The sequence below is a fragment of the Hemiscyllium ocellatum genome (assembly GCF_020745735.1).
Source record: "Hemiscyllium ocellatum isolate sHemOce1 chromosome 27 unlocalized genomic scaffold, sHemOce1.pat.X.cur. SUPER_27_unloc_12, whole genome shotgun sequence".
In the NCBI taxonomy this organism is placed as follows: domain Eukaryota; kingdom Metazoa; phylum Chordata; class Chondrichthyes; order Orectolobiformes; family Hemiscylliidae; genus Hemiscyllium; species Hemiscyllium ocellatum.
The window spans coordinates 1-11,205 of NW_026867479.1; the positions used below are offsets into that span (position 1 = coordinate 1).

At 46.8% G+C, this 11,205-nt stretch overlaps 1 non-coding gene across 1 annotated transcript; it reads right to left on the bottom strand.

Annotated features, from left to right (window-relative positions):
* Positions 1 to 6,205: 6,205 nt before the first annotated feature.
* trnae-uuc (transfer RNA glutamic acid (anticodon UUC)) lies at positions 6,206 to 6,277 on the bottom strand. Its single transcript has one exon. It is a non-coding gene; the product is annotated as a tRNA-Glu (tRNA).
* Positions 6,278 to 11,205: the final 4,928 nt, after the last annotated feature.

Genomic DNA, 11,205 nt, shown 5'->3' on the forward strand with positions numbered 1-11,205 from the left:
AGCTTGTGGCGCAACTGTAGCGCGTCTGACTCTAAGTCAGTCGGTTGCGTGCTGAAATCGCGTCCGGCTCACTGAAAGTCTGCTTCTTACATTTCAAATCAAGCAAGGATTACGTTCACTCCCGATATCTGTTGAGCCAAATCTTCGTTGCAGAAACTTTCGATCACACGTGAAGCTTTGCTGTCAGCTTGATTTGTGAACGCTGTGTCAGGGAGGTGGTGTGCTCAGTGTTTGGGTAAATGCTCAGCTACCCCCAATGTGAGAATGAAAACACAAGCTGTTCATCCAGCGATTTAAACACACAGCCGCTTCGTTCAGTTGGTGACAGCGCGGTGTGAATAACATTATACCGATATTTTTACAACATAATCTAGAGATTACCAGTTGTGTGTTTCAATCTATCAGGAGGTCCCAGCTCATCCTGTCATAGCAGAGTGACAGCGAGTTCAGATAGAAATGTTTACCACCAACAACAAATCCTTTCCTCTCACTGGACACTGTTAAAATTATCTTTATTCAACAGAAGGAGCGGAAACTACAGAGTCTGACGGCCCCTCTCCACATTAACGGTGAGCCTGAATTGTATAAACAGTGTCAGTAAAATCCAGTGGCGGACACTGATTTGGTTTAATAGGTTTTTTTTGCCAAGTGTAATTCACCGAGAGGATGCTGCTGTGTGAGACAGCGTGGGGAATTACTGCAGGGCCTCCTGCACATGGAACACACCGAAACTGATGTGTTTCACCTTCACCAGTTTATTCCTACTCTCGGAGAAGAGAGGTTTGATGACTCGGTTCATAGCAGGCCGACAAAGAACAGGAGAAGAGCACTCAGACCTTCACAAGCTTGTCACCACAGCTGGGTCATCGTGGCCCGTGTATCAGTATGGGACAGCAATCTGCATCTACTGACTTGAAGCACAGCAAATTGGAGTGCTGGTGGGACTATCACACAGGAGAAAACGGCTTCGACCTATCAACTGGAGTGGTGCCCAATGCGCAACTCCGCTCACCTCAACTGAATAACTGTAAACACATTACTCAGTGATTCAAATGAATACTCGGTTTTGAATCTGCATTGTGTCATGTACCTTCGAGGATAATGTCAAAACACTTTCATTGCTGTGATGGAGTATCCTGTTGGGCAGAATATATCCGTTGTCAAATTTTCCACGTTCTCTTGGTCTAACTCCGATTTCACTCAGAATCACAAAATGTGTGACAGTGCAGACTGAGGCCATGCAGCCCACCTTAGCTCTGCTGGTTCAACACAATATGTAAATACGTGTCTCATTCTGTCGCCTTCTCCCTGTAAATCTGCACATTGTTACATTGAACATGCCCACCGAATTCCCTTTTGTGTCCATTGAATCTGCCTCTTTGTCACTGTCAGACAGCGACTTACTGGCCCCACTCCCTGTGCATAAACAGTCTTCATAATGTCACTTTTACTTATTTTCCTGATGACTTTAAATCTCTGCCAAATCGTTCTCGATCTTTTCAGGCCTGGGAGCATTTTCACTGTATTATTTCCTCTGTCTAAAACCCTCATGACGTGGAAAACTTCAATCAGACCAGCTTTCAGCTCTCTGTTCTCCAAAGAGAGCTGCCCCAAACTTTCCAATCTCCCTTCATTGCTGACATTCCTCAGGACGGCACCATTCACTTCAACCTGTTCAGCGCCGTCTGCAATCACTTCACTTCCCCGCTTCCTGAAGTATCACCCTCAGAATTGAGCGGAATACAGGTGGAAGATTCATTCAGACTCGGATTGCGTGGGCGAAAAATCTGGATTACTTGTTTTCACTTTGAGCAAGTGTTTCCCTTCGCTGTGTTCACCGCAATGGCAGCTCCGCGCCGTCCCTAATTCAGGCAGTCCGATCTTATTTAACAAAGCGGCTTTTTGAGAAAATTGATCAGGTATTTTTGCTCTGGTCAATTTAAGAAATGATGGTTCGCCTGGGATTGGAATCCGGGAACTCTCACACGTCTGCATTCGCGAGAAGACCCACAGCTAGAATCATATCCCAGACTAACGAGCCACCAGCCATGTGTGCAGCTACCTCCTGAAGCAGCTGAGACTTGCTCAGTACGAAATACATTGTACATTGCTCCCAGAATTGCAAGCAGGGAAAGTTTCAAGAACACCTGCTTCTCAATCTGTCTCCCTGCTCCCAGGACGCTGCTGTTTGTCCCATCCCCAGGCGCCGGGCTCTCTCCACTGGTGGATAATTGAACCATTTTATTTCTCCTTGCAAGCTGTCCTGGTGGAAGAAGGAGCCCACACGCTCTTCTGCTCTCTAGTTGTTGAGGCAGGATAAGTCAGTTACAGAAATGCGTAGGAAATTGGCAACTTTGAGCTTGTTCCAAAGGTCCTGTTAACGGAGAGACTGAAAGATGCTGTGTTGTCGGGACCGAGAGAAATGGAAACCCTTCCCTCAGGTAAATTGGTATGAGTGCATTTTTGTGCAGCCTGCTTGGTGTTCAGAATTTGTCTTGACACAGCAATCCTACAGAGAGTCTTTTATTACACGGGCGTCGGTTTCTTTACCGCAGGAAATGGACAAAAACAGCAAGTCATGTATTTCAACTTCACCGGTTCATTGCCATCTGAGAGAAGAGGTTTAACACTTGAGATCAGAACACACCGACAGAAAACTGGACAACACGACTCAGAGCTCCACAAGCGTGCCAGAATAACTGTGTAAATTTGAATTGTGTATCGATGTGACACATTGAGCTCAGATACACGAAGTTTTGGGAAGCAGATGACAAGGTAAAGGAGAGAGCAGAGTGTCGTTATAGGGGAAAGCTGCTGAAGACGACATTGAGTAAAGAAGTGAAAATGGTTTCCCTTCTGGGTTGTGATCCTAACATGCACCCGCTGTGCCATTCTCCTGCATTGCACGGCAGCTTTCCCGAGTACTCAGTGAAAAGTATTCAGCTTTTCAGTTGGCGTGTGTCTTGCACGTTCGAGAATGAAATCAAAAGATCTTCACTGCTGTAGTGTCATGTGCTGTTGTGCAGACATATCACCGATGTGCAAATATAAACTCAAGGAGTAATGTACACTGGAGACTCCGAGCCAGTTGAAACTTGCTCAGTGTGAAGTACCCGGGGCGCTGATGTTTGTCTCATCCCCAGGAACTGGACTCTGTACTGGCGGATAATTAAACCATTTTGTTTCTACTTGCAAGCTGTTCTGGGGTGAGGGAAGAGTCCATTCGCTCTTCTGCTGTCTCTCTCAATCACTTGAGGTGAGAGAAATCACTTACACTAATGCGTGGGAAGTGAGTAACTTTGAATATGAATTTCCTGCAAAGGTCTATTATCGGAGAGATAGAAAAATGCTGTGCTGGTGAGACATAGAGAAATGGACACCAAGCACTCTTCCTCAAGTAAATTCATATGCGTACATTGTTGTACAGCCTGCTTGATGTTCAGAATTCGTCTTCATGCAGCAAAATGCAGAAAGTCTATTGCAAAGTGGGCACCGCTTTCTTTGCTGCGATCGCGCAGCAGTTAACATCTGAGCCTCAAGTGTCCCAGATGAAGAGAATCCGAGTGAAACCTTCACTCACCGAGAGTCATCCCCGGCTCTGAGCTGAGGGACTGCAGGCAGTCCAACACGGAAGGGACGGTTAAAAATGAACCAGTTTTACTCCCTCAGCCTCTCTGTCCCAGAGACAGGCAGTGGGACGGCATAAACACGTTGCACCATTCTCGCGCAGACACAAGCCCTTCAGCCCATCGAGTCCACGGCGACTCTCTGCCACTTGCCTCTCTCTGAGGTGATTCACAATCAGTAATATCTGTCCTCATAGGAAGGAACTGTATCTGAGTGGTGATACGGTTTCTAACATACTGATCGTCCTGTCACTCACGTCCGACCTGGCGTGGCGATTAATGCAGGGAATGGATGGAAGTACAAGGCATGTGTTTCAACTTTATCAGTTCATTGGCATTGAGAAGAAGTGGTTTTGCGAATCAGTTCATAGGAAACCGACGAAGAACAGGAGAAGACCACTCAGACCTCCAAAAAGCATGTTACTTGAACCGTGTGAGTTCCCCGAGAGTGTCGGTATGATACAGGGTATTCAGACACTCAGGCAGTAGGTGCAAAGGCAAGGTATAGAATATAGCACAGCCCCAGTTCAAAAGGAAGCCGCTCAAGGAGACATTGCACTACAGCGGAGGATGACTTCAATCCATCGACCTCGGGGCTATGAGCCCAGCAGACAACCACTACGCCACTCTGCTCCTACATGCCGAGAGTTTTCCACAGGTCACTTCGAGACTGATGTCAAAGATCTCCACTGCTGTCGTATCATATGCTGTCGCGCAGATGTATGGAAGCTGTGTAAATATAAACTTTTTCCTAACTTCCCACATTCTGTTGGTCGAATTGTGATTCCATTCTGAATCACAGCATGTGTCAAAGCACAGACGGAGGCCATGCGGCCCACCTTCGCTCTGCTCGTTCGACACAGTAAGTAAACGTGGGTCTCTACTCGTATCATTCTCTTTCCTTCTCCATGTAATTCTGCACAGTGTTACTTTAAACATGACCACCGAATTCCCGTTTGCGTCTATTCAATCTGTCTCTTTGTCAGTGTCAGTTAGGGATTTACTGAACGCAACCACTCCCTGTACGAAAGCGTTCTTCCCAATGTCACTTTTAGTTCTTTTCCTCATGACTTTAAAACTCTGCCGAATTGTTGCCGATCCTTTCAGGCGTGGGAGCATTTTGACTACATCACTTTCTCTGTCTAAACTTTGCATGACTTGGAAAGCTTCAACCAGGCCAGATTTCAAACTTCTCTTCTCCGAGGAGAGCTGTCCCAAATTTCCAATCTTGCTTCAGTGCTGACATTCCTTAAACACGGCACCACTGACATCAACACAATATTCCATCATTTCACTTCCTTGCCTTCTGCCCAATTTGTACTCCAAGCGGGAAAAATAATGACTGCAGATGTTGGAAACCAGATTCTGGATTAGTGGTGCTGGAAAAGCACAACAGTTCAGGCAGCATCCGAGGAGCAGTAAGATCGACGTTTCAGTCAAAAGCCCGCACTTTAGCGAAGGTACTTTTCGAGAAAGTTAACCGGGCACTCTTGCACAAATCAGGAAACGAGGGCTCGTCCCAGATTTCGCGCAAGTCTACGGAGTAGAAGACCCAAAGCGAGAATCATACCCCGAGACCAACGAGCCACACTGAGAGCACACAAGCACCCCCGCTCCACCTCTTTAACCAGCTGAGTCTTGCTCAGTGTGAAATACATTTGACATTGCTCTGAGAATTGCAAGCGGGAAAGAGTTTCCGGAACAGCTGCTTCTCATTCTGTCTCCCTACTGTTGTTTGTCCCGGACCCAGAAACCGGGCTCCCTCCACAGGCAGAAAATTAAACCGTTTTGTTTCGCAACTTTTCTCTGACACCGGAGTGAACCTTGATAAGCATTGCCCTCCGCAACATAGGGTACAGAGAACAACAGAAGACCACTCAGACCTCCACCAGTGTGTCATCTCAATTGTGCACATTGGGCCAGTGTACCAATGTGAAATATTTATGTCAAAGTTTTTTGGGAAAGAAAAGGCGAGGTGCTGAACAGTGCGCCGTTCTACGGAAAAGCTGCTAAAGACGACACTGAATGAATAGGAGAGATGGTTTCCCTTTTGGGTGATGCTCCCATCATGCACCCGCAGACAGATCGCCGTCCTGCAAGTATAAACTCTGTCTAAGTTGCGCCATTCTGTTTTCTTCGAACTGTGATTTCGCGCCAAAGTACAAAAAGTCAACACTCACAATGTTCAAACTTTACAAAGTTCTCAGAGATATATTTAGCGAACACCTGGAAGAAATTGTCCCAAAAGTACCTGGGGAATTTCGGTTTGAGGTCTCTTGAACTTTAAGTGGAATGAAGGGAGACAAGAAAAATTAAATTTAAACTGTAAAACACACGTAACCGCGTCTACAAACAGACACTGCCAAGCAGCCCCGACCTGCTCCGCCGAGAGAGTGAAGACTGTTCACTCGTTTGTAGCTGCAGAAGCAATCATCCCAACACATGCAAACAAATACGCATCAGGATGCGATTTCAACGAGCTACATCACACTGCTGCACCCAGGTACGGTGAAGATCAATAAACAACTGAAAAGTACACTGCAGAAGAATGGACAGCCGGTGGGCCAGCTGAAAGCGCCTTCCCTGACCGGGAATCGAACCCGGGCCGCGGCGGTGAAAGTGCCAAATCCTAACCACTAGACCACCAGGGAGACATGCACGCTGCTTGGTAGCTCTGCTAAAAATTGCCTCGCTGCCCGGGAATCGAACCTGGGCTGCGGCAGAAAGAAGACTTTCACCGGTACATCCATCAATGTAATTTTTTTGTATCCCTTGCTCCCGATGCGATCTCTATAACATTGGGGAGACTGGAGAGTCATGTCACATCTCCGGGACTCACCTGCGTGCCTTTATTGGAAAAAAGCGCGGAGCGGACCCGGAAGCTGGTGTAGCGCATGCTTACCTGGGTAGGTTTTTTTTCCGATAAAGGCGCGCAGGAGAGGAACCCGAGGCACTACAGGAGTAGTGCCTCCCACCCGCCCTCCTCCTCTAACCTAATTATAAGACCCGTTGTGGTAAGCAGGTCAGTGCTGCATTTTGCTTTTTCTGTTCTTCAGACCTAGTTTTTTTTGAAGTTTACCTTAGGAGGGATTGCAGTGAGGACAGTGTAATGTTCCTCTTGCGACATGGTTGAGGCGAGGGACGCCATGGTCGTCCCTGCTGATTACACTTGCAGGAAGTGCACCCATCTCCAGCTCCTCCAAGACCGTGTTCAGGAACTGGAGCTGGAGTTGGATGGACTTAGAATCATTTGGTAGGCAGAGGGGGCTCATCGATTGGTGCTTTAGGAAAGTTGCAACTCCAAAGATTGCAGGCAGACGGGTGACAGTGAGGAGGATTTGGAGAAAGCAGCCAATGCAGAGACCCCCTGCGGTCGTTCCCCTCAAGAACTAGTATACCATTTTGAATACTTGTTGGCGGGACGACTTACCTGGGGTAAGCAGTGGGGTTCAGGCCTCTGGCACAGAGCCTGTTCCTGTTGCTGAGAAGGGAAGGTTGGAGAAGAACAGATCAATAGTTATTGGATACTCGATATTTTGGGGCATAGATAGGCGGCTTTGTGGTGGTGAGAGAGTCTCACGATTGGTATGTTGCCTCCCAGGTGCAAGGGTAAGTGACGTCTCTGATCGTGTTTTCCGCGTCCTTAATGGGTGGGGGAGCAGCCCGAAGTGGTCCACATTGGCACCAACGACATAGGTAGGAAGAAGGATGAGAATGTTAGGCAGGCTTTCAGGGCGCCAGGTTGGAAGTGCTGAGTTAGAACTAACAGAGTTGTTGTCTCTGGTTTGTTACCCGTGCCACTTGATAGCGAGTCAAGGAATAGTGAGAGAGAACAGTTAAAAGCGTGGCTACAGGGATGGTGCAGGAGGGAGGGATTCCGGTATCTGGATAACTGGGGTTCTTCCTGGGGAAGGTGGGACCTCTATAAACAGGATGGTCTACACCTGAAACTGAGGGGCACCAGTATCCTTGGGGGGACGTTTGCTCGTGCTCGTTTAGGTGGGGTTTAAACTAACTCTGCAGGGACATGGGAACCTAGACTGTAGCTTTAGGGTGTAGGGAGGTTAGGAACATGGCATCAATCTCGTAGGAGGTTGCCTCTAAACAGGAATGTGACTTGAAGTGTATATACTTCAATGTGAGAAGTATACGAAATAACGTAGGTGAACTTGCAGCGTTGGTTGGTACCTGGGAGTTCGATGTTGTGGCTATTACGGAGACATGGGTAGAACAGGGAAAGAATTGGTTGTTGCAGGTTCCAGTGTTTAAATGTTTTAGTAGGGTCAGAGGTGGGGGTAAAAGAGGGGGAAGCGTGGCATTGCTTGTCAGGGATAGTATTACAGCGGTGGAAAGGATGATGGATGAAGACTCGCCATCTGAGGTAGTTTGGGCTGTGGTTAGAAATAGGAAAGGTGAGGTCACCCTGTTAGGAGTTTTCTACAGGCCTAATAGTCCTAGAGACGTAGAAGAAAGGATTGCAAGGGTGATTCAGGAGAAGAGTGAAAGTAATAATGTGGTTGTTCTGGAAGTCTTTGACTTTCCAGATGTTGACTGGGAAAGCTATAGCTCGAGAACGTTAAATGGGGCGGTGTTTGTCCAATGTGTGCAGGAGGGTTTCCTGACACAATATGTTGACATGCCAACAAGAGGTGAGGCCAAACTGGATTTGGTTCTGGGTAATGAACCAGGCCAGGTGTTAGAATTGGAGGTAGGTGAGCACTTTGGGGACAGTGACCACAATTCGGTGACTTTTACTCTGGTGATGAAGAAGGATAATTGTGCACTGCAGGGCAAGAGTTAAAGCTGGGGGCAAGGAAATTATGATGCGGTGAGGCATGACTTAGGATGCGTGGCTTGGAAAAGTAGGCTTTAAGGGAAGGGGACAATCGATATGTGGAGCTTGTTCAAGGAGCAACTATTGAGTGTTCTTGATAAGTATGTACCAGTCAGGCAGGGAGTAAATGATCGTGTGAGGGAGTCGTGGTTTAATAATGAATTGGAATCCCTTGTTAAAGCGAAGAGGGCGGCCTATGTAAAGATGAGGCGTGGAGGTTCAATTGGGGCGATTGAGAGTTATAAGTTAGCCAGGGAGGATCTAAAGAGAGAGCTAAGAGCAGCAAGGAGGGGACATGAAAAGTCCTTGGTTGGTAGGTTTAGGGAAAACCCAAAGGCTTTCTATAGGTATGTCAGGAATAAAAGAATGACTCGGGTAAGAATAGGTCCAGTCAAGGATAGTAGTGGGAAGTTGCGCATGGAGGCCGAAGAGATTGGGGAAACACTGAATGAATATTTTTCATCAGTATTCACTCAGGAACAGGACATTGTTGCCAATGTGAATATTGAGTCACAATCAATTAAAATTGATGGCTTTGAGGTATGTAGGGAAGAGGTATTGGAAATCCTGGAAAGGGTGAAAATAGATAAGTCCCCTGGGCCTGATGGCATTAATTCTAGGATTCTTTGGGAATCAAGGGAGTAGATTGCAGAGCCATTGGCCTTGATTTTTATGACCTCGTTTTCTACAGGAATAGTGCCAGAAGACTGGAGGATAGCAAATGTGGTTCCCTTGTTCAAGAAGGGGAGTAGGTATAACCCTAGTAACTATAGGCCGGTGAGTCTCACTTCTGTTGTGGGCAAAGTCTTAGAGAAAATTGTAAGGGATAGGATTATGAACATCTGGATAGGAATAATGTGATCAAGGATACTCAGCATGGTTTTGTGAACTACGAAGAGCAGAAGATAAAGATGTATATTGTGTATTTAAGGAGAACAGGTACCGAAAAACCCAGTCCGCCGATTTCTTAATGATGCTTCCAAGTTGACATCAAAAATTTGGTTTATCCTTCTATTTTTTTTCCTATTTTATTTTGTGAGTTTTAAAAACTTTCGCAATCCTCTAATTTGATTATGGGAGTTGGGAAGTTTCGTTGCAGCTGGACAGGACGCTGGAATATTGTGGAATACATTTGGAATATTGTGTGCAATTCTGGTCTCCCTCCTATCAGAAGGCTATTGTGAAATTTGAAAGGGTTCTGAAGCACCAATGAGTCCGCAGAGAAGGGAGGCCCTTCTGCTCCCCTGAGTGCGGGAAGGCCTTTAGTGACTCCTCTGCCATGTGGAAGCACTAGTTGGTCCACACCCGGGACGGCTGTTCTCATGCCCTGAGTGCGAGATGGCTTTCAGCAGTTCTTCCCACCTGCTGAGACACCAGTGGGTCCACACCGAGGAGAGGCCGTTCTTCTGCCCCGAGTGCATGAAGGGCTTTGCTCTTTCTTCTGACCTGCTGGCCCACTGGTGAGTCCACATGGGGGAGAAGTTGTTCAGTTGCTCTAAGTGCAGGAAGTCCTTCATCAAACCTCAGACTTGCATGTCTTTGGACAGGACCACCCAGAGAAAACCCACGCAGACACTGGGAGAATGTGCAAACTCCTCACAGACAGACACCCAAGGCTGGAATAAAACCTGGATCTGTGGCATAGTGAGGCTGCGGTGGTAACCACTGAGCCATTACCTATTGCAACCCGAAGTAGGCAAGCAGGAGGTCGGGAGAATAGAGCAAGCCAGGCAGCACCAAGATGTGGAGTAGTCAGCATTTTGGGTATTAACCCTTCTTCAGGACTGAAACGTTGACTTCTCTATGAGAAACGATTTACGGAATGTTGCTGGGGGTTGGAGGGATTGAGCTACAGGGAGAGTCTGAATAGGCTGGGGCTGTTTTCACTGGAGCATCGGAGGTAGAGGAGTGACCTAATAGAGGTTACAAATTCATGAGAGGGATGGACAGGGTAAAAGACAAGGTATTTTCGCTGGGATGGAGGAGTCCAGAAATAGAGGGTATAGGTTCAGGGTGAGAGGCGAAATATATTAAAGGGACAACTTCTTCATGCAGAGGGTGGTACATACATGAAATGAGCTGCCAGAGTATATGGGTCGGGTGCTGTCAAATGGGCTAGATTAATTTAGGATATCAGGTCAGCATGGAAAAGTTGGACTGAAGGGTCTGTTTCCATGTTGTATGTGTCTCTGACTACTGGTCCTGATGTAAGTTTAAAAGAGAGTCCAAGTAACTTTGGATACTTCAATCTTGTTGAACTCACCTCCCCAAATGTTTCAAATGACTCCCTCCGAGCGATACTGTTTAAACATGCTGAGTTGGACAAAATATCCTATCAAGTTCAACACAAACCCAGAGTTGAAGATGTTAGAAGATGTTGAAGATGTTACCAAGGGGACCAAAACTGATCACAATATTCCAGGTGCAGCCTCATCAACGTTCTGTATAACTACACTATATCTTGCCAACATCTATACTCAATTCCCTAACTGATGAAGGTTAGTGTGCCTAAACCTTTCTTCACTGCTTTGTGAAGCGATGTTATCAGAGATAGAGGATCGACTTTAAACTGATCCACAATCCTGCGACTCGGAGCACCGAAGCAGAGTAGTGCAGCATGAGTGTGCTGGGCACATAACCCAGAGGTCGATTGGTCAAAACCATATGATGCTATTGCTCAATGTCTCCATAAGCTGCTTTCCTTGGCAAAGGTGCTCTGTTCTGTATCTTACCTTTGCATCTGCT